Below are 21,499 nucleotides of genomic sequence, written 5' to 3'. Positions count from 1 at the left end.
GGTTGGCCAAGGACGGAGAATATAGTGGGCTACTTCGGTCGAGTTCGGTTCGCTTCATAAGATTTCCATGTCATTTGGACGAAGTACCGTTACACGAAAGAGCATGCTTTATCTCTTTCTTCGTTGCATGCGACACCACTCCCACTTTTATTTCTAGGGGATCGACGTCAGTTCTGGATTGTTAAATAAATAAATTTGATTAACCTAACATACCACTAACATCATTCTATAATTTTACTACTTATGTATATGATTTTTTAAATTTTGTGCAGAATTTTACCGATATTTTTAATCAATATAATTATTATAGTCATTATTAAATGTATTCCTAGTATTTTTGTTTCTAAAAGCAATAAAATATTTATATTTATTATAAGAAAGGAGCATTATTATATAATAAAAATAAATGGTAAATATTTCTTTAGAAGCTCAGGGTAACACCCCCACGGTGTATGGCTGAGAGGCAAATAGTAGTGGATTCTAATTAGAATGTAACGGTAAACCGTCGAGCTCGATAGGGAATCTTATGATGCGTTCGGTTCTGCCTGCTCTAAAATCGCTTTACCGAGAACGGGAGGTAAAGTGGGGGTAATTCAGTCGACTTGGCCAGCTTCGAGCGCTTCCGAACATTGTCGGCATATTTTCCGAGTCAAAGAGACCGAAGTCGGAGCTGCTCTTTCGAGCGCGAGCGGTGAGATACTTCCCCTTTCGCTCTCTAGCGTGTTAAGTGACGAGAGTGAGAGAGATAATGATATGGTTTTTCGCAAACTAAGATAGAACGAGTAACTCGGTTCAATTTTAGTATGCGCGTAGGCGTCCCATGGTCAACACGCATGACGAGCGCTGCATCGTGAGTCACGCGGTCAAGTTATAATACCACATGCTTATCGGGAATTTTAACAGACTCTTACTGACATCTTTGAATATTTTAGGGCACCAAAAGGGATTAATTATATTTTTGATAGTATATTCTTCTAACAGATATCGTTACTATATTTTTTTATATAAAATTAAATAATTAAAATTAGTGGTACTTGATTTTGTTAAAAAAATCTTTTGCAATATCCTTATGTATTTTCCTAGATCGGCTTATATAAATGTCACACCTTATCAAATTCTTATTTAGAATCGATGGCGACAAATTCTAGGATAGTCACACATGTGGTGTTCGTATTCTAAAGTATCATTTTTATGACTTATTGCATTTTGCAAAAGCCGACAAAGATTTTGCGTAAATTGAATATTTTCGACCGAAAAGTTTTCACTGATATTGTATTGGTGAGTGCCGACACAAACTTTTATAATTATCAGTAGCGTAATTTTAATAATATGACAATTTAAAAATTGCGATTATTTGGCACTTTTTTCTATCGCGCGCAAATATGCCGGTTGTACGTGACAGCAGCTGTCGTCTGAACGTCACGCACGCCGCGAAGCGCGCGGGCATATGAAATCTGCCACATTGTGGGCGCTTACTTGAAGTCGTAGATCTTCAGTTGTAGCTTCGGTTCAGACAACTTCCAGAGTGTGTAGTAAAAGCATTAGACTAGCAACTTGTTAACTCTTTCACAAGTATGTATGGCTCAAAAAATTGCACGAGTTTCTTCTTCGGACACTAAGCTACTAATTGTGAGCTTTTTTTGAGTTACTTGAGCGATTGCCATTCGGGGGCATTACTTGGTACAATACTTTGATACGAAATCCATTGTATGCAATCCTATTGGGGAAATTCAAGGGAAATCACCGTATTAATATATGTATCTAAGTGCTTAGTGATCAATATTATGATCAGCATCCATTATTTGAGTCCGTACAAGCTAGGACCATAATTCTTGTGGATTCTGTTTTGATTCGCACCATCCAGCTCCTTAACACTAACGATTTGTTCAGCACAGACAGCTGTGATGATGAGTATTATTTTTTAATGTAATACTAGGAGGTCATGACGGCCGTAACTTTAAATTATTAAGTAAGCAAATAAGTCTTATTTCGATCAGCTGCTATAAAATGTAATGTACGTATGGCTTTCTATTTTTATACCCTTATATTATAGGCGCTTGCGTTTTTACCAAAAGAGTTCACGAGAGGATTGATATTTATTGTAAAATCATTGCCAAATTCCGCGATAAGGCATCGAAAATGCTCTACTTTGTTATGCAGAGCAAGTATTACTTTAATAATGTATAAGCAATACGCTTTTTCATAACGCTAACGTTGCTAAAATATTCAGAGGAAATTAATTTAAGATAGAGGGTACAGAGAATTTTTTTTAGATATATATATATATATATATATATATATATATATATATATATATATATATATATATATATATATATATATATATATATATATATATATATATATATATATATATATATATATATATATATATATATATATATATATATATATATATATATATATATATATATATATATATATATATATATATATATATATCAGAGGGAATAGGAGACGTGATAATTTTTGTATCCTTATAGTTGCTGAGGTGTGGCGTCTATAATGTAGTCTTGTTACATCTTCAATTTCTGACTTTGAAACGAGTTTGAAAAACACTTAGATGTTTTTGCTTGTAGCTACAATAATTTATTTGCTTAGTATGTATAATATGTTATCACTTGATAAAACCCCTTGTTATGAATGATCAAGGGTTCATCGATTTGAACACAAATGCGCAAAATACCCAAAGTCCTTCAGAAGATCTGAATTGGTGATTATTATATTATTATAATATTCTGATCAGTAGTCACAGATTGGATTTTTATAGATTTTCCTAAATTCATAGTGACTCATTTATCGTAAATATTTAAAATAAAATCGAGCTAGTTCGTGCATATATTTTATTAATTTATAGACTACTTTTGTAACGATTTGGAATAAATCAATAAATAACGCCATTAATTAATAGTCCGGTCGTTAGCATAGAAACGCACATTTAGACCTATTATATATTAACATAAATAAAAAAATCGATTTGCAGCATCTACTTTGTGTACATTGGTACGAAGAGTTTCATTTTCCATTAGTTAGAGTCGTGGAAAATATAGAGAAAAGTGACTCATGATAACAGATATCGTCGCATAAAAACAAAGTTTCTTTTAAATTTCCGCTATAAAAGATTTCAACTATGAAAATTAACTGAGTGAAACAAATCATACTATCGTTTTTATGCGACTTTTGAATCATCTTCCCCTATTTCGTCAACAACTTTAACTAGAAAATAAAACTTGTTTTGTTAATCTATTCAATTTAATCGTTTTGCCGATAAATTGAAATTTTAATTTGTTAGAGATGATAGCATTAAAAATAAAACCAATTGTTTTTCTGATACACTTAATGTTTATTTACTTTCAGTATCTTCTAGTTTAATTGCTGTAGTTGTTAGCGAACATATTCAAGTTAGAAATGTGTTTCTATATATTGGCGTATGGGGAAAATATACACACACACTTTGAGCGATCCAATGGTAATTAAGACGTTAACGAACATAGACCCGCAATTATTTCGTAGGCCCCACGACGATCGTTTATCGCTAGGCTTAACTCAAATATTCTTTATATCGCCTCATTACCTGCCGACGGGCGGTTATGGGCCCCGAAATGTTTCCGGACCCTGGCGTATATAATTGTATCGCGTAAACAATGGGGCGAAGATTTTTGGCAACGCTCGCCCATGTTCGCACTGAAATTATATGGTGGTGGTCGTCGCGTTATATAAAGTTAAATAATTGTATTGTGCGATAAAATTAATATTGCAGCGTCCCAAGATAGATGTTGTCAGAGCCGAAAGGCGTCCCCAGACCAGTACGTTCCCATTGTACTATCGAAAGGCATTCAAAGGTCTGCTCTGTTAATATATTTATTTGTACCCTCTGTGTCCGTCGATGTTTAAACACGGGTCCAAAAATTAATTACCGTTAAAATAAATCATTACTCTTAGGAATTTCCCGGGCGGCAAGTCGAGTTTTTTGCACAATACTAAACAATCCTATTCGAATAGAGCAATTAATCTTTGTTAAAACTTTCAGTATATATCTATATATAACGCGAGCGCAGATGTTCCAAATCAAGTGTTGTATAATAATTTATTATATAAAGCAAATATTTAATTATAGACTCAAATGACAAATTTCATCTTGCTCTTAAAACCTAATTTCATATGGTTTCTGTGTAAGATTATTTAGTATGCATATATTAATCGTTCAGTATCACAGTATCTTATCTCAAAATCATAACCGCTTAGCAACACAAACAAGCAGTATTATATTAATATAATACAAATATTAATATTATATAATTGATTTATGAGCTTTCAGTACGTTTATCTCACTCCATTTGACTTTTGTTAAATGCGCACATTTCGTAGCAAAATGATATTATTTATGTAAAATGAAAATATCTAAAATTGTATTTATAATTTGTTTACTAAATTCGGATGAAAGTTCTTTGTTATTTTTATAATTACTGTATATTTTTTCCCACTAAGAATAATTAATTTGTAAATAATATAAGCTACGCATTACAAGTAGTCACAAAATCTGAAGAAAGCGATTATTCAATATAGCATATCGTATATTTTCATATCCATTTTAATACTGATAAATTGTATTTTAATATTCATAAACTAAAAGTCGAAATTCAGCTTTCAATTAATTCTGAATAATGAATATAGTATAATTATCCAGGAATAACAATAATGAAAATGCAAATAAGCACGATTAAAATTGTTTCATAACAATATATTTTACCGAAACCTTTCATAAACAAAGTCGATTTTATAATAGTGTTAATGTGTTTATTTTTATATAAGGTAAAGTTAATTCGTTCTATGTAAACCTTGTCTGCATCTGTAGATCAGGTTTAACTCTGAACGCCGACGTGCTGAGAGAAGCGGCTGCTTTCTCGGTCTTCTTCGTCACGGTGGTCGACCTTGCTCCACTTCATTTCAACTTCAGATAAATTCTTGTGCGTGAAAATTGTGGAGCTGTTGGAAGTTTTTGATGAATAATTGATAGAAGCAAGTTTCGAATGGAAATGTAGATATATGCGCTATGTATCCGCTTCTATACCTTGACCAGCTAGAAAATTCAGTGATTTCATGACGAAAAAATTTAAAAAAAGCATTAGGACTTGATCAAAAAAATTCTATACTTTTAAGACACAAAGGGAAAATATTAATTAGCTTGAGTGAAAAAGAAATAATAAATAATTATTTGGGGACCGGTAAAAAGCCATAGCAAATAAGATGATAAACTTCAAGAAAGACCGCACAAGAGATTTCGTGATCTTTCAATTTACACTGCTATGACCATATTAATGATGAAAAATTAAAAGAAGATTTAATTGAAAAAATAGCCATTCTTTCAAGACACAAAGGGAAAAATATTTCTTACCTTTTAATGAAAAAAATCAATGGACTTAGTATATGAAATAATTATTTGAGGACCATAAAACACCTATAGCAAATGAGGACAAACTTTAAAAGGCACCTCAGAGGTAGAATATGCCATAAAAAAACTATTAGTCAACCAGACCTGTTTGATATCAGCAGAGTTTTTGTAAAATCTGAACAAGGAAAACTCAACATCTTCACAAAATTTCTCAATAAAAATTCCTTACCATTGATTCGAACATATGCAGCGACTTCAGACTAATCATCTTAATGAATCCGTCGCTGAAAGTTATGTTGAATATTATACAAAAAAGAATACATACACGTTACGAATAAATTATAAGTAGTATATAATTAGGTCTTAGGAAAAGTACACAAGAAGTGTTCTTCTGTATGCTGGCGCAGCTTCATATATGTTACGAAGTCTGTAAACCTGTTTATTTTCTTCATAGATTCTATAAAAGCATTCGATCGCATAAAACATGATCATCTTATAGAGAGCCTAAGTTCTACTGGGCAAAAAGACATCAAGAAATAATCATTACGGGAGATCAAGCCGTAAATATTTCAATACAGAGAGGTGTCAGACAGAGATGCGTTGTCTCTCCTACTGTTTTAAATTTATACTCCGAAACCATATTCAAAAAAATACTCCAGTGATATAAAATAATAAAGATCGGTGGGGAGACAATTAAAAATATTTGATATGCTGATGACAAAGCAATGTTTGCCGTAGACGACTTTTAAAGATTCCTTGATGGTGCAAAATGTAAATGTTTAAAAAAGGGCCTACGAGAAAACATTGATAAAACAAAATTTATGGTTATAAGTAAGCTCCCCGTGGGCCCGTTAAGCTTAACATTGAACGAAGAAGCATTTTAAATACTCGGGTAGTTAAGTTTGCATCACAGTGATAAGGCACCAGGAGAAGTAAATGAAGATTTATGAAAAAATGTGATTGGATTTGTTAATATCCGTCTGTTTTATTACTGTGTTTAAAATATCAATCTGTATTACTTCTGCAGTCAATGTAATACAATAGCACTTATTAAAGGTCTCACACGATATTTATACATACTTTTAGCTAATCTCTCTATTGTCACGTACGGTATACATAACAAAGGCCTAACCTAACCGCCGTGTCTTAAAGACTAATGGCGTTGCTCTATGGTGCTTTAATATTTATTTTAATAAAGCTTTGGATCATTTCAATGAAAGTTTAAGTCTTTGAAGATGATCGAATATTCAAGAAATATGAAAATATGTGTTAAATTTCAATAGTTTATTTATATTTTTTTTCAATTTGATTATCTGTTTTTGGTACCAAGACAATATTTGTGTAGTCGAATCTAGAACCCGTCTTATTTTATATGCAATTGCCGACTCATTAACACATTATGTTTCTATAATATTTATTAAGTACTTTTTTTATTATTTCATAATAGGATTAAAAAGTTTAAAGCAAACTAAGAAAACTTTCGTTGTTACAAACGAGCGCCACATACACACGCTTTCGCAATTTGATTATTCATTTAGTAGGATGAGAAAATTCTGTGAAAAACTTGGGAAAACTTGCTTAGTACCGTGTGCGGTTAATCTAGATCAATATACGAAAGCAACTTATAATTGGGCACGTTCTGAAATATTCGGGGATCAAAGATCGAGGAAGAATTTTTAATAATTATATATTTCGCTTAACGTTTGCTTCGAAGTTTAATATTATTTATAGTATATATTAATATATTCGGTTTGGTTACATAAAAAAAAAAATACGTGCGTGTGTTCAAGAGTGATTTATCAGAGAAAATTAGGTTACAGACGACGATCTATTATGAAAAAATATTCGTTCGATTCGGAGGCCTGTCAATTTTACTTGTCTTTCATCTTTGGACTTTTTTCAAAATCAGTCGGCTTTGCTATGCTATTTTTATTTATACATATAATATAAAAATGTAAGAGGGGTATTTGATAAGTAAATATATTAAGCCCAGAAATATTCCATATTAATTTATATAATTTCGCGTCTGTTTCATTTTTATAATATCATCAGAGACAATAGATGACTTTAATCATAACGTCATGGCCACAAATAGATGTAAATCTACGATAATGTTCAGCAATAGTTTGACCTTTTCTACATGAAAATAAATCATTGAATTATTATTTTATTACGCGTTATTTTAAACATACACTTATGCAACGTTAAACAAAATTTTGCGAAAATTTAGATATAAATGTTTTACTGATGCAAGTTAAGCTTATAATTTGAAAGTTATAAAAACAGATCGATGATCTAAGATAATTAAAAAAATAATCTAAATTTCTTGACAGTTTTTAAATATTAAGCAATGGTTCTTTATTGTGTTTATTTTTACTTTAATGATTTATAATATTTAATTTATTATGACGACATTAAATCGATGTTGCCATATTGTCGACATCTTTTCGGCCAAAAACTTTTACATGTAAAAACTTACAAAAAACGTATTATTCTTAGTATCCATTGCCAACTTTTCAAATAGGCTACCTGTGTCTGCCATAAAAAAACTTTTTTTTCATTCAATCGCCCAATTGGGGAACAAATCCAAAGAATAGGCCACAGCGGAGATATGGATTAATAAATCAATGCTGGGGAAATTGTCAAAAGTTTTGATAGAACGAAACAGTACTTAGGGCACTTACCATAAATTTGAGAACGGTCACCCAGGCCAATCGAGATCTTTTGTAAGCGCTTATTCGGGATTAAGGTCGTAGCTTTTCACAGGAATATAAGCTAAAAGCGTAGTTTTAGAACTCAATAATCTGCACTAGGTATTTCGTACCCGCTTCCTTTCTCCGTCTAAATTAATTTTCACTTTGGCTTTAAAAAAGGCTCGTTCCGCCGCTTTTCAATTTTCAGTCTTTCAAATATCAACTTTGTCGAGGTTGAAAAATATGCAAATTAAAAATATCACGGTTGAGAGATGTTTCGTGTTTGGTTTCTCTATATTTTTGGGGATTTTAAGATAGTGGAATTTTCGCACGAAGGCACGTTTATTCATTATATGTACATAATTCGTATATTTAAATATCTAATACAATTCGCCTTTATCTCTGTCAGTGAATATATAATTCATACAATTTATTTTTATTTCGTGAAAAAATAGAATTTCTCAATATCCGTATAAAATAAATTTAAAATACGACTGATGCCTTAATTTGTAATTCTTTTTGAACGCCAGAGTTATTCTTGCGTAAGCTTTTTTAATATATACATATACATATTTTATTCTGAAAATGCTAATTTAAAAATAAAAAAAATACGTTTAAATATTATTAATAATATAACATATTTTACAAACACATCCTTATAGCTATTTTTACTATAAAAAATATAATTTATGAAAGTTACACTCATATTTCAGTAGCATAAAAACATATATTCACTTAATAAAAAAATATGTATACAGATTAATAATACATATATTAATACGATTTTGGTTTAATCGATGAGTCATTACCGATATTTAAGGACATTTGAATAATTAAGACTCGATAGTAAAGGACGTCTTATAATTCACATTAATCACTCGAATTGCGGTTCTATTTAATATATTACTATTTAACTTCTAAAATTATTCCAATAATATGTTTATTAATAGTAGTTGCAATTTTTTTTTCTCGTGCATAATTTTACATTTTCTTTATTAAATTTTATGATAGTATCTTATCCTTGTAAAAGTATATTTATTTCAGCTCCATTTTCAAGAAATATTTTTCGACTTCTACTCAGTCGCCTTTTCTTCTTGTACTCGGTCTTCAGAAACTGAGCGCTCAGATCTTAAATACGGCTTTCAAAAGTACTTATGGCGTTTTTCTGTGCTTGATTTTGTTACCGATTCCATTTTGAAGAATTGCAAATAGGGTTCTCAATTATTCGTAGTTTTTAACTACTCAAATATTGATGGGTTAAAATCAATTATGGTATTGAATTTGCCTTTTATATGAATTAACAAGCCATCAAAATACCCGAATCAATTGTTTTAAAACAGTTTTTGATTGTTATAAAAATATTAAGGCAAAACTTGTTCTTCGACTTATTATATTTTAATTTGACAATTATTTATGCAATTAAAAAGTGTCTCTTGATTAAAATAAATATAAATATTCAGGTTAAATTAAAGCTGTAAAATTACAGACTTGTAATTACAGGTCTGTGCCACGCGAGAGATTTTTTTGTGCAATACTTTACATACAAAGCTGATTGTACAGTGATGGGATAATTTTGTGGGTCTCTACCGACTTCATGGAATTATCTTAGCATTTACCCTGGCCAATTACGTAAACGGCTAAAATTACACTGAGAGATAATCCACCACATACACGATGTACATACTCTGAAAATGGCACGGTGACGTTAATGTGACACGATCGTAGGAAAAGTTTAATTCGTACACTACCTACATCAGTACCTCTATATACATGTTTAAAAATAATGTCACGTTTCTGTTAATAAGATTTTGCCACTGCTTGAATTAATTCGGCGGTTAATAAAATTACAGCGGCCTTTTTGTTGTACCGCGGAGGGCCGTAAAAATTAAACGCTTTAACAAATATTGACTTTAAAGCTTTAAACCACAGTCATTCGTCAAACCAAACAAAGGGAGTAAAGAATGAACTCAAAGCATAATGTGTGCTAATTTATTAGCAGGTAAACATTTTTTCGCCAAATTAATCTCGACCCTTATCGCCGACGCCCTTTGCGTATAAAATTACACGTATTATAAAAAACGCGTTTAATTTCTTTGTTTTCTCTCCCTGACCTTACGATTAACATATGCAAAAATACCAGTGTTGTATATTTAGCATTTTACTTTCCAAATTAAAGAAAACCGCAAGGGTTACGCCTATAAAGTACTCAAGAAAATAATTATTACAAATTGAGATATTATTCAGAATAATATTTTTATACGTCGGAATAAATAATCTAATTCAATTCCGGATATTATATAATTTATTTCTTCTTTGATAATATTCGCGGTTTTTGCCTTTTAAATGTGAAAACATTACATAAAAGAAAATGCAATTAATTCTTTTTCCCTTTTTTTTCTGAGCTGTGATATTTTTATTCTCATTTTATTACATACATGCTTAAGAGCATTTTAATTAATTCGAATTTACATCCGTCCTTGGACCAAGCAATGACTGGAATATGAAGTAAAGGCTTAGAATAAAAAAAGGTTCAGCTATTTACCATATATCCGTGACCTTCTTAAAATTTCATCCATGTGAACGGTTTAAGCTGTACCCTTTATTAAGCTATGAATATTCAATTCGGGTATTTTCGCTTCTATTTAATATTCAAATACGAAATCTAAGATCGAATAACGACACAACGGAAACGTACATTAGCGTTAAAGTTTCGTTTAATCTTAGAAACGTTTTTCAATGCTTATTTCGGGTAATGTATTTTTAAAAGGTCTCTGTATAGAATAATTTACGGTCATTTTACGAGCGGACCTCTATAAAAAACGAATACGTTTAGGCTGGATTGCATTTACAACGTTTTTTTTTTATATCTTGTATGTATAAATAATGCCTAAATTGACCTATTGTGTAAAATACAGTATTGACAGATTTTAAATCAGTGCCTACTTTACATATAAATTAGGTGAATATTACCCTTCTTGAAAAAGTTATTTTACGGTAAAATTATACAAATACGCATCGCATATTTAATAGTTGTAAAAATAGCAAAAATATAGTATTCAAGTTTTTTTAAACTGCAATACTCTTTTCTGAACCACTTCTAAATCATATTACTAATGAATTATTGTATGACAAAAAAAATACTATTGAGGCCGAAGGGGTGTGACTTTGAAGCCAAAATATACACCGCAAAGCTGGTAACAGTTTATTCAGATAATTTGTATGATTTACTAAATCGAAATGTTGTCGCGTTGTAAATATTTTTGTTGACTCCGCGCTGGTGGAGAATCTCGAGAGAAGTTTCGGTCTGTTTGGTTGTCTGCCGTCCCGAATCGTAATCGTCTGTTCTTGATGCGCTTGATCATCTTTCACCCTCTGTCTCGAATCGTAAGATCGTCTGCTCTTAATGCGTGTGCTTGTCTCTGACCCTCTCGTCTCGAATCGTAAGATCGTTGCCCATGTGACAAATTGTCAGATATTTTATAGTCTTCGGCGTATCACAAAAATGCAGAAATCGGTTGGCCAATTGCATCGCTTGTATATTCGACCAACTAAATATTATATGTTCACGCCTTGAATAAATGAAATTTACAAGATTAACACATTCTTAAAGTCGTCAGTGCAAAGGAGTATATCACATTGATGACTTTTACGCTGAGAGACGCATCTGTTGCATCCTTTATGCATAAAAGTGTAGGGTTTCTATCATTACAGGCATACAATGTGCTCTGTTTATGTACGCAATTATGTTATTTAATAATATTCTATTATAGTTAGGCCTTTTGTCCAAACGAGTTGTTATTTACTTTTCTTACGCTCGAAAGTGTTTTAACAAACTGAACTGAACGGACTCCAAACAATATTTCGAAAAATTATACTATAAATTGTACATCTCATAACTTAATTATATATAAATGTACTTATATTTATTTACCATTTATTATAATCAATCATAAAAACTAAATCCAAGTTATATATTATTGTGCAACAAAGTCACGCACAATTTGTATTCGTAAGTTATTTTATCTGCGTATGTATATTAAATTCGTTTTCGAAGATCGGGTTTAATTCGGAAATCGTAGTTGGATTATGGTTTCGTGAAGAGGGAAGCGGCTGCTTTCTTAGTTTTTTAGGTTCCGGTAGAGGCGTGGTTCCGCTTATCTCAAGTCAGGAGTAACTGGTGGAAGTTCTTGATTAAGGTCCCTGTCGAAAGTGAATTCTGAATGGAAGTCAATGATCTGCGATATACAAGTGCTGGCTAAAACAAATAAAATAAATTTATTTGTTCTAGCTTCTTAAGTGCAAATGCACTTATCGGTGATTAGTAAAGAGTATTTGCATTTTTGTTTATTGCGCTTTTAACGCGTATATGCAACAAGTCATTTTCTCACGATCAAAGAATCTTTGCAATAACTGACCCCATACGCAGGTAGAGATTAACAGATAGTGTAGATTAAATTAACCACGTTTTATGCATATATTACATGATGAAAAATATTATTTTTTTCTTGTACATAATTTTATTAAAAATGTGTTTAATGTATCTTTAATATTTTATATTACATTGTTGTATTTTATAAACAAATATCTTTAGATCTATTTTTGGAAATGTTTTGATATACATATTGTACGTAAATATATGTAGAGCATTACGTTATAATGTAATAATAATTTATTAATCTTAAAACATTTATTAAACTTTTTAATACACATTCTCACACTATTGAATTCTTGTTGTTTTTAATTTTTATTAGACACTTGATAGAATTTTTTTTTAAATGCAACTGTAAAAAACACAAATATATTTTAATAATTAAGTAATACACATATTTTGTATTAATAATAATTGTAACAAATAATATCTATGTATAATACTATTATTATTTTTACTAATATGTATATTGACATCTGTGAAAATAAGCAAATATTAAAATGGGTGCTAATTATATTTAGTCAAGTTTGAAACCAAAACTAATTTTATTTTATTTTTGTAATACGCAGTATTTTATATTTATGTACTAAAGGCAAAACTATTTATCAAATCTATTTTCCTTCTTTATTTTTCATTAATTAAAAAATAAAGTAGTTTAAAAGCATTGCTTTGTATCACATTTTACTGTATTTATTATTCTTAGGTAAAGTTTTAATTTAATATATAAACTCATTACTGATATACCACTCATGTATAATAAAATAAAACTTGACCTAAGAGTATAAAGATGTACTTTGAACGTACTTTTTATTAATTATTTATTTTACATGTACATATAAAGCACTATATGAATATAAAAAAGTATTATAAATATTGTCATGCATAAGACCAATAATATTTTCATAATTTCACTAGTAGTTAATTATTTTTTTACACACAGATAATCTTATTTATTTTTTATATTCTTACTTTTTATGGTAAAATATTGTTAGATGGTATGATTTTTTTTATTATTTAGTAAAAAAGGGTGTAAGGATATATGTACTAGTTTTTTCATGATAAACGTACTTCTATTTTTATATTATTACTGATATAATGCGCAAATATAATATTAAATTATAAATTATTAAAAAAAATCTTATTTTTTTGGGTGAAATTGCCTAAATAGTAACACTCTGCCGTTAGATGCCAAAAGTTTTATTTATAAATTCATTTAATTTTGTGGTTCAAGTCTCTGCTATAAATATAAAAATATTTATAATAAATTAATATTATATTTTATTAATATTTTTATTTTTATTGTGTTATTATTTTTTATCATACTGTATTGTTTTAATTGATTTAATAATAGTAATTTACCTTATGTTTATTTAATTACTTTATCTTATCTTTAAATAAAAATAATATTATTAATTTTAAGCTCTGCCGCTAGATGGCAATACAAATTATTTAGTTGAAATATTCTCCCATTCCCTCAGGAAACAAAACAGGTTCGGCTCAATCAAACCAATAAACACCCATCCCGCGTGAATATCCCACGGGAAACTACTCTATGATTTAAGTAGTTCCTAAATCACCAGAGCCTTTATATAAACACAAACAATAAAACAGTGTGTAACACAATGAACGAGGTCTCGTCCACCGCATAATGCTTACTGATGAAAGGGCGTAATTCTTAATCACGCACACAAACACTGTGATCCTATGTCGGGAAACCTCGTAATTGATGGGCTCAACCTTCCACGTTTTCTAACAAATAACTGCCCCCTGTCTTGGGACGGTTACACGTGTAAGAAATCTCTGCTTAGGCCGTGTCGGCCGAAAGCTCAACAAATTTTCTACTCGGAAAAATGACGTTGGACTTAGAAACAGGCTTATCCCTTGTCTTGATACACATGTATACATACAGTATATGTATATAAGTATTTTTTTTTATATAAAAATAACATTTATATAATAATGCAACAAGCATAGTTTTGATATTTAAATTATTTAATTTTTCGAACCTGAGTATCTAGGTGCTTATCATAATATAAGGCAAAGATATTTGGTAATTCATTATTATTATTGTACAACAATTTTATTTTGAGTCCTCATACAGTCACGTTGCCTTATTATCTGTGTCTAAAAAATTCAAGCATCTCCGAAGATCGAGTTGAACTTCGATTTTCAGACGTCGTAGCTGGACTAGGGTTGATGTGAAGAGTCTTCTTAGACTCTGTCAATAATAGGCTTTGTTTAACTCGTTGCAAATTCAGATGAACTCTCTTGTTTTACATATTGGGGATATTAGGTAAAGGTTCTCTATAAAGTGCTGACGAAAGCAAATCCAGAACAAATATTTTTTTGAGAGAATCTTTTTTTCTCGCCACGAATACTAAAATTTGGGGGTGGAATTTTTTTTGTATTTATGTCTACTTCCTTAGTAAATCATTTGTGTTTCATGACCGTACTTTTTGTGTGTGTGTATGTAAAGTGCACGAACATTTTGTGTGTGTATGTAAAGTGCACGAACGGGCTTTGAAAAATGTTTTTAGCTAATTCCTCGAAATCTGTTATCGTCACATATAGTGTACTTGGCAAGCCGTAAAGATAAATGCCATTTTGCTTATTGCGCTTTTAACGCGTAATATGCAATTTTTTTTTCTCTCACGCTAAATGCGCAAATTTTGATAAAAAAATTATTGACCGTTGGACCCCACATGCTCATATTTATAATTTAAATATTTTTACATTCCTGTATAGTTAATATTATTGTGTTTGGTAATTTAAAGTGCTATATTAGGACAGATGAAACATCCCTTTCTGCAAATGGCCAATGACATAGAAGGCACTAAAACGAACCTTATTATAATTTATATTGATTAATATTTTTTTAATTTTGTGTAATAAAGCAAATTGGATTGTATGTAAATGTCACTTTAAAGGTTCTCTAATATGAAGTTTAGTTGAAAACGATTTAAAATGATTTATAAAATCAGAAAGCTATATCAAATAAAATTTAAAAGTTTACTACTGCGAATTAATTGAAGATTTATTTGTACTCTGTGCACAAAACGAACAAATAAAGCATGACAGTGAAAAGGTGTGTCGATGGGCTATAGAAAAAATAATATATGGTACTGAAGGAGCAAAAGAAACAGATATCGAACAAAATTTCTTAGAGGAAAAAAATTGCCTGAAACAATGGATATTGATTGGATTTCATAATAAACGGGAAAGCAGAGTTAAGGAAATGGAAATAAATAAAACAGCGAATCAATTAAGTGATACCTGAATACCTAATTGAAATATCAATTTAAAGCGCTTTTAAAACTAGTGACCCAAATAAATGAGAAACTGACTTTCTATAACGAATTTATTAAAAGCCTGTCTCTAAAATCTATTATTATATCATGGATTTAAATATATACTGGCTTAAATATTAAATTGAAAGCTTGAAGTTACCCTTCCTGTTTATGCTGTTGCTAATAAGATAAGTTTTAGCAAGTTTAAATTAATTAGGAATAGCTCAAGATAAAATATGTTTTAATTATTTCGATTGAATTTAATATCATAAAGCTAATGACTATGATATTTGTTATTATTATAAAGACAGGCAAGTGCAATTATTAAATTTAAAGAAATGGTTAAAAAATATTTTATAAAAAACTAGTCTTATATTTGTTTATCACACACATATATTTAAGCTGGCACTGTCTTTACATAAATACATTTATGGCGACGGTAAATTATTTTAATCGTATAGTTTGATCAGTATAATCCATTAAAGTGAAAATAATAACATTAATTTGAACCTTTTCACACCAGTAGTACAATATCTGTCCTCAACATTATAAAGGCCAGATCGTCGTATCTTACTCACTTCAGATCAAAGCAGACATTTGAAAACCTTTCCTTTTCATTGTACAGGGAAATCCCCAACACAAAAGGTAATTTGGCAATGAATCTACACTAATGATACAATACTTGAATTGACCATTGTCAATGTGGTTTGTATTAACTAATAACTAAATATTTAATATTTTATTTTTATATTAAATATATTTTTCTTAATTTGCAACATTTTTATTAACAATATTGTTCTATAAAAAATATGTTTAAATAGTACTACGTCAGTATTATTTAATAAAATAAATAGAACCGAAGAAAAGATATCTTAAAAATTTTCATATGTGAATTTCACATGTTTTTTCGTTATGTCATAAAAATGTATAAAGACATATTTTCAAAGCTCATATTAATATTTCGCATGTGATTCAAGACGTATTTTTGCGCAATTCTGACGTAGTTTCGGTAGAAACAGGACGTCCTTTTCTTTCGTATTATTGGATTTTTCCGGTTCATATTTTTCACCGCACGTCCTCGGGCTGTTTTGAGCCTTTTTCAAAATTCGCTCTCGTCGTCTGCTTAATATATTTGTTTCTGAAGTTACACCCTCTCAATATATAGTACAAGTTTATGTACACATTAATCATTCCCAGCATTGAACATTTTTAGATTTATTTTAATATAAAATAAATACACAGGATATTCTAAAAAATGTAAGAACTTTTTAGGATTAAATGCTCTTGTAATGTTCAAATGGTCCTTTGTTCAATTCCGGTATATAATGATTATTACATTATTAGTATAATCAACTTTTAAACAAATTGAATACAATGTTTTTTAACCTAGGCCTAATGGCTAGAGTAAGCATTTTAGAAAATTGCTCAATCTAATCATCGAAATAAAATCCTATGCCAAAATTAGGATGAAGCATACCATTCATCGAAAGAACAAATTCAATAATCTATATTGAATTGTTCATAATGTTATTATATGTCTTAATAATAAGGCATCAGAAATTATTTAAAAAATGAAGATAAAAACTAAGATGCCACACACATAAATGAGTATGAAATGTAGAATTACAGAGATATCGCCCTAAAAATAAAATACAAAGATTTTATTACCAATACCCAAAAAAGAAAACGTGAAAACTACAGGGGGGTTATCCTAAATACAGATTACAAAAAATTCATTAGGTTTTGACATACATAACTGTTTTATATAACATATGCTACAGTAATGAAACATACATTCTAATTAAATAATTTATTTACGTTGCAATTATAAAGTCGTATAATATTAATATATAATATGTATATTAACTAAGGAACAGACAGACTATAAGTAAAATACGCTTTTCATGGTAACTCTTTAATTAAAATTTTAATGCTCACTTGGTACTTTAAATTAGTCTTATATTTTACGCTCAGTTGGTGGTTTTGACAACTACTTAACTACTGCTAGTCGTAGTTGAATAGAATTACAATAAATATATACAACTGTACAAATATATTATGTCAGCAGCAATTTTAAATCTATGCTCTCTTAAAAAAAAAAAAAAAATTCTGCTCGCATAGTGCTATTTATTTATGCCTTAAATGTTTATGTAATTTTAGTTATAGAGATATTATGCTAATTTTCTAAATTTAATGTAGTTTTCTAAACGGTTTTAGCACTTACTTTTTTTTTTAAATAACATAAATTGTCCAAAGAGTGGCGGTTGATGTTACTGCAACGATATGAATTTTAACTATCAACAACATTTATATATTTTTTTTTTAAATATAACCTCTTATTCATCAAAGCTAATAGCTTATTTTTTTATATTGCACACTTTGTGCTAAGTTCTATTTTCAACATCGTAATCAGTAAAATGATTTAAAAAAATATATGCATCGTCAGCAGAAATATCTAATATTGCTTCACATTTTTTTTTTACTAAATTCCTCCTTATCACACATGTTTCAATGTTGTAGAGATACATAAAATTACTTTATTCGGACAAATGTTTTAGTATTATTTCATTGTGTTTATGTACCTTGGACTAGGATAAGATTTGATTTACAGCAAAAGTATCTTGATCTTTGGATCAATATTTATTCGTTTGCACAATGATATACATCTGTTCTATAATTGATTTAAACATTTATTCACCCAAATTAGTACCATGTATTGGCAGTTAAATGGCATGTGCCACACAACCCATAGAATTAAATTTGACATTGTGTCGTTACATATATCAGCAACATTGTTTAGAATTTCGAGGTGAATTTCCAATGCAATGTAGTATTAATGTATCAGTTGAACAAGGTGATCTGCAAAATAACACCCATAACGGGGGTAGGATAAAAATCTTATGAGATTAAGGATTTGCGTTAGTGTTTAACTAACGGAAATCGAATATTCGGCTGGTCGTTAATATATTAGTAGCACTCTCAGTATAAAATTAATGTTTCTATTATATTGTGTATATAACTTAGTCAACTTAACTATTTTTTGTCTAGTATAGGACATATTTAAATTTTATTGTGAATATTTTGTGCAATTTCTTAACTTTTATGGCTGCAGCCTCTCCACTACAAATTTTCAAGGGCCGCCACTATTAGCAACCATTAACATCCATCATAATTTTGAAATTGTAATATTTAACTTATACGTATATGTATGCATAAAAAGAGCTAAAATGGATATTTTTTATGTTTTTATTTATTCTACAGCACTCAACATTTATAATATGTGGACATAAAAATTGAACTTAAAATTATACATCAATATAAAGCAAGTTTTTTTAGTAGTGTATATTTTTTTCTTATATGAATATGTTTTTGAAGTGTTTGAAGCATTGTGTACGTTATACTAAAATAAGCCAGTGGCTAAATCGGCGGGTTGTGTTGTGGTGATGTAAAGTGGTGTGGCGAAGAAGGGTGTCGTGTGATGAGCACCCCTTTTGTAAAGGACTATTATCCCCCGTCCCCCAGGGGGACGAGCTGGATAGGCACTGAGACGCGCCAGTCCATGCCACCTCACGTCTATAAGTACTACCTGGCCAGGACCAGGGACTACAGGAGACAAAGCATGATACAGCATCACAAGGTAAGCCATAAACCGCCCACACACATATGTATGTATGTACATATACACAAAAGATGCCATCATAATCGGGACGGTGATAGCGGCGGCGAGCTCGTGAAAATGTCTCGTTGTGTATTTTTAGAAAATGTATTTCTATCCATATATATATGTATTACACATGCGCATGTCTTTCATGCAAAAGTGATAAATGAAAGGCTGGCAGTAATGCGATTTTAACAGTGTGTTTATGTATTCATTAATATGTGATACGAGAAACCGAGCTATGTTTGCTCGTATAATGTCTAATTTAATTGGAGCAGATATCATGTTAAAAGATCCTTTAACTTGACTTGGTTCAAAACGTTTCAATAATTCGTTTAAATATCTTGTTCATTTCTATATTTTGTTGGTATATGTATGTTATTTAGATCCTTGATATGTTCCAAGTCAAAGCTTGATATGTCAATATAATCGACGTCAATTGACTCAACATGTGTGGAGATATTATAATATGTCTATACTTGATTAAGTAAGTATGTGTGATTGGTTTATTAAGTTCGATAAGACGGTTTGTCAATTCAAATTTCAAAGTATGTATATCATCAATTGATTAATTATTATTTTTTTGTATAAACTAAAATATTGGTTGTAATATATTATATTATACAAAAAAAAAAAAAAATCTTATCTTTAAAACATAATATTATTGCAATCTGGAGAGGTAAATATTGATATGCGCATGCGCGGCCTTTTCGAGCGTCTTCCACGAAACTCTCGCGCCGCGCCGACCGCGGTAGTGGGGGTTCATCCGTTGTCGTTTTCGGGTGCAACGCCATCGCTCCTTTGTAATGGATGCCGTGTAAACTAAATTCGCGTGTTTTTGGCCCACATAACTGGTGTCAGAAGTGGTGCATCTAAATGCCGAGAAATCGCGGAGGAATCGTGTGGTCGGAGTTGGACGCCATCACTGAACGCCTCTCCCTCGTCGAGGCTGAAAAACGGAGGAGCTTCGTGCAGTATTCGACATTCGACATTCGATGGCGAACGCTGGGATGCGTTTATCAGCCGATTCACTTTCGCGACCGAGCCGTCTGCTCGAACACTGCGCGTCTGAGAGAGGAGAGTCCTGACTCTTCAGCCAAAGGTGAGACAGGAGCATTCCTTCATCCATTGATCCAGGTGTTCAGCATGTAACAAATTAGCTCGATAAGTATAAGTAAAGAAGCGGGAAGAGCGCTCATATTTGCGATTAGCAGCAAAATTGCGCGGGCGCCGAAAAGAATGCGCGCGCAACGCGTGAGGACGCCGAATCCCCACCCCCGCGGTCATAGCGGCGCGGCGTGGCGTATGAAGCGACGCCTGTGCGGATTTGTGGAACTGGGGTCGACGTCGTGAACGTCATCGTGACGTCACTAAGATGCTCTTAGCAACACCACATAGAAAGGCGTTGCTCTTAGTGACCGACGCACCCCCTCTCCGCGGGCCTCGCGGCGTGGGAGTCATGAGGAAGACGCGAGGCCGGTGCATGCGCATCTCAATATTTACACCCCAGATTGCAACACTATTAATATGATTATAAGAAACCATGAGGCTCTATACTAATAAACTACAATAATACATTTTAATGACTAACGCAATATGTTTTAAAGTTAGGCGTCGAGTCTGATATTAATTTATTTGCAATGAAAACTTTTTTGGTCGATTAGCGATTTAGTGTGACGATTAGCGTTCGATATTTTCAAGTTGGCAGCACTGCAGAGCACAGCTTACACGTACATGCACACACACTTACTCATTCAAAGTTTGACGTTTGGCGAGTATCGCGCGAGTGGCATTGCATTACTGTTTGTTACACCCACGATGGCAGGAAGACGACAATAACAGACGAACGATTAACTTTGAAAGAGATCCGAAGTGAAGAAACCTGGCGTCTTAAGTCGTTGCTGGAGGAAGCCACATTATCTCAAATGAATGGGCATCATATACCAACATTGAAAGGATCAACCAGGGAATATATCAGCACTCGGTAGTGATCCACGAACAAAACTTCGTGGATCCAAA

General features: G+C 31.1%; 1 protein-coding gene across 7 annotated transcripts in view; it reads left to right on the top strand.

Moving 5' to 3' along the window:
- CASK (peripheral plasma membrane protein CASK) overlaps positions 1–21,499 on the top strand; it is a 569,337-nt gene that overhangs the window by 187,193 nt on the left and 360,645 nt on the right. For 2 of the 7 annotated variants that reach the window (XM_088193323.1, XM_088193312.1), the window contains exon 1: positions 20,234–20,582. The exons of the other annotated variants lie outside the window; for them this stretch is intronic. The gene's annotated coding sequence lies outside the window, so the exon portion shown is untranslated. Of the gene's footprint in view, positions 1–20,233; positions 20,583–21,499 lie in introns of those variants that run through there. 7 annotated transcript variants of the gene reach the window in all.

This window comes from Plectrocnemia conspersa, unplaced genomic scaffold (genome assembly GCF_051122295.1).
Source record: "Plectrocnemia conspersa isolate PC_06_02 unplaced genomic scaffold, ASM5112229v1 ptg000001l, whole genome shotgun sequence".
In the NCBI taxonomy this organism is placed as follows: domain Eukaryota; kingdom Metazoa; phylum Arthropoda; class Insecta; order Trichoptera; family Polycentropodidae; genus Plectrocnemia; species Plectrocnemia conspersa.
The sequence above is the reverse complement of the archived record's forward strand: the minus strand, read 5'-3'. Positions and strand labels throughout refer to the sequence as shown.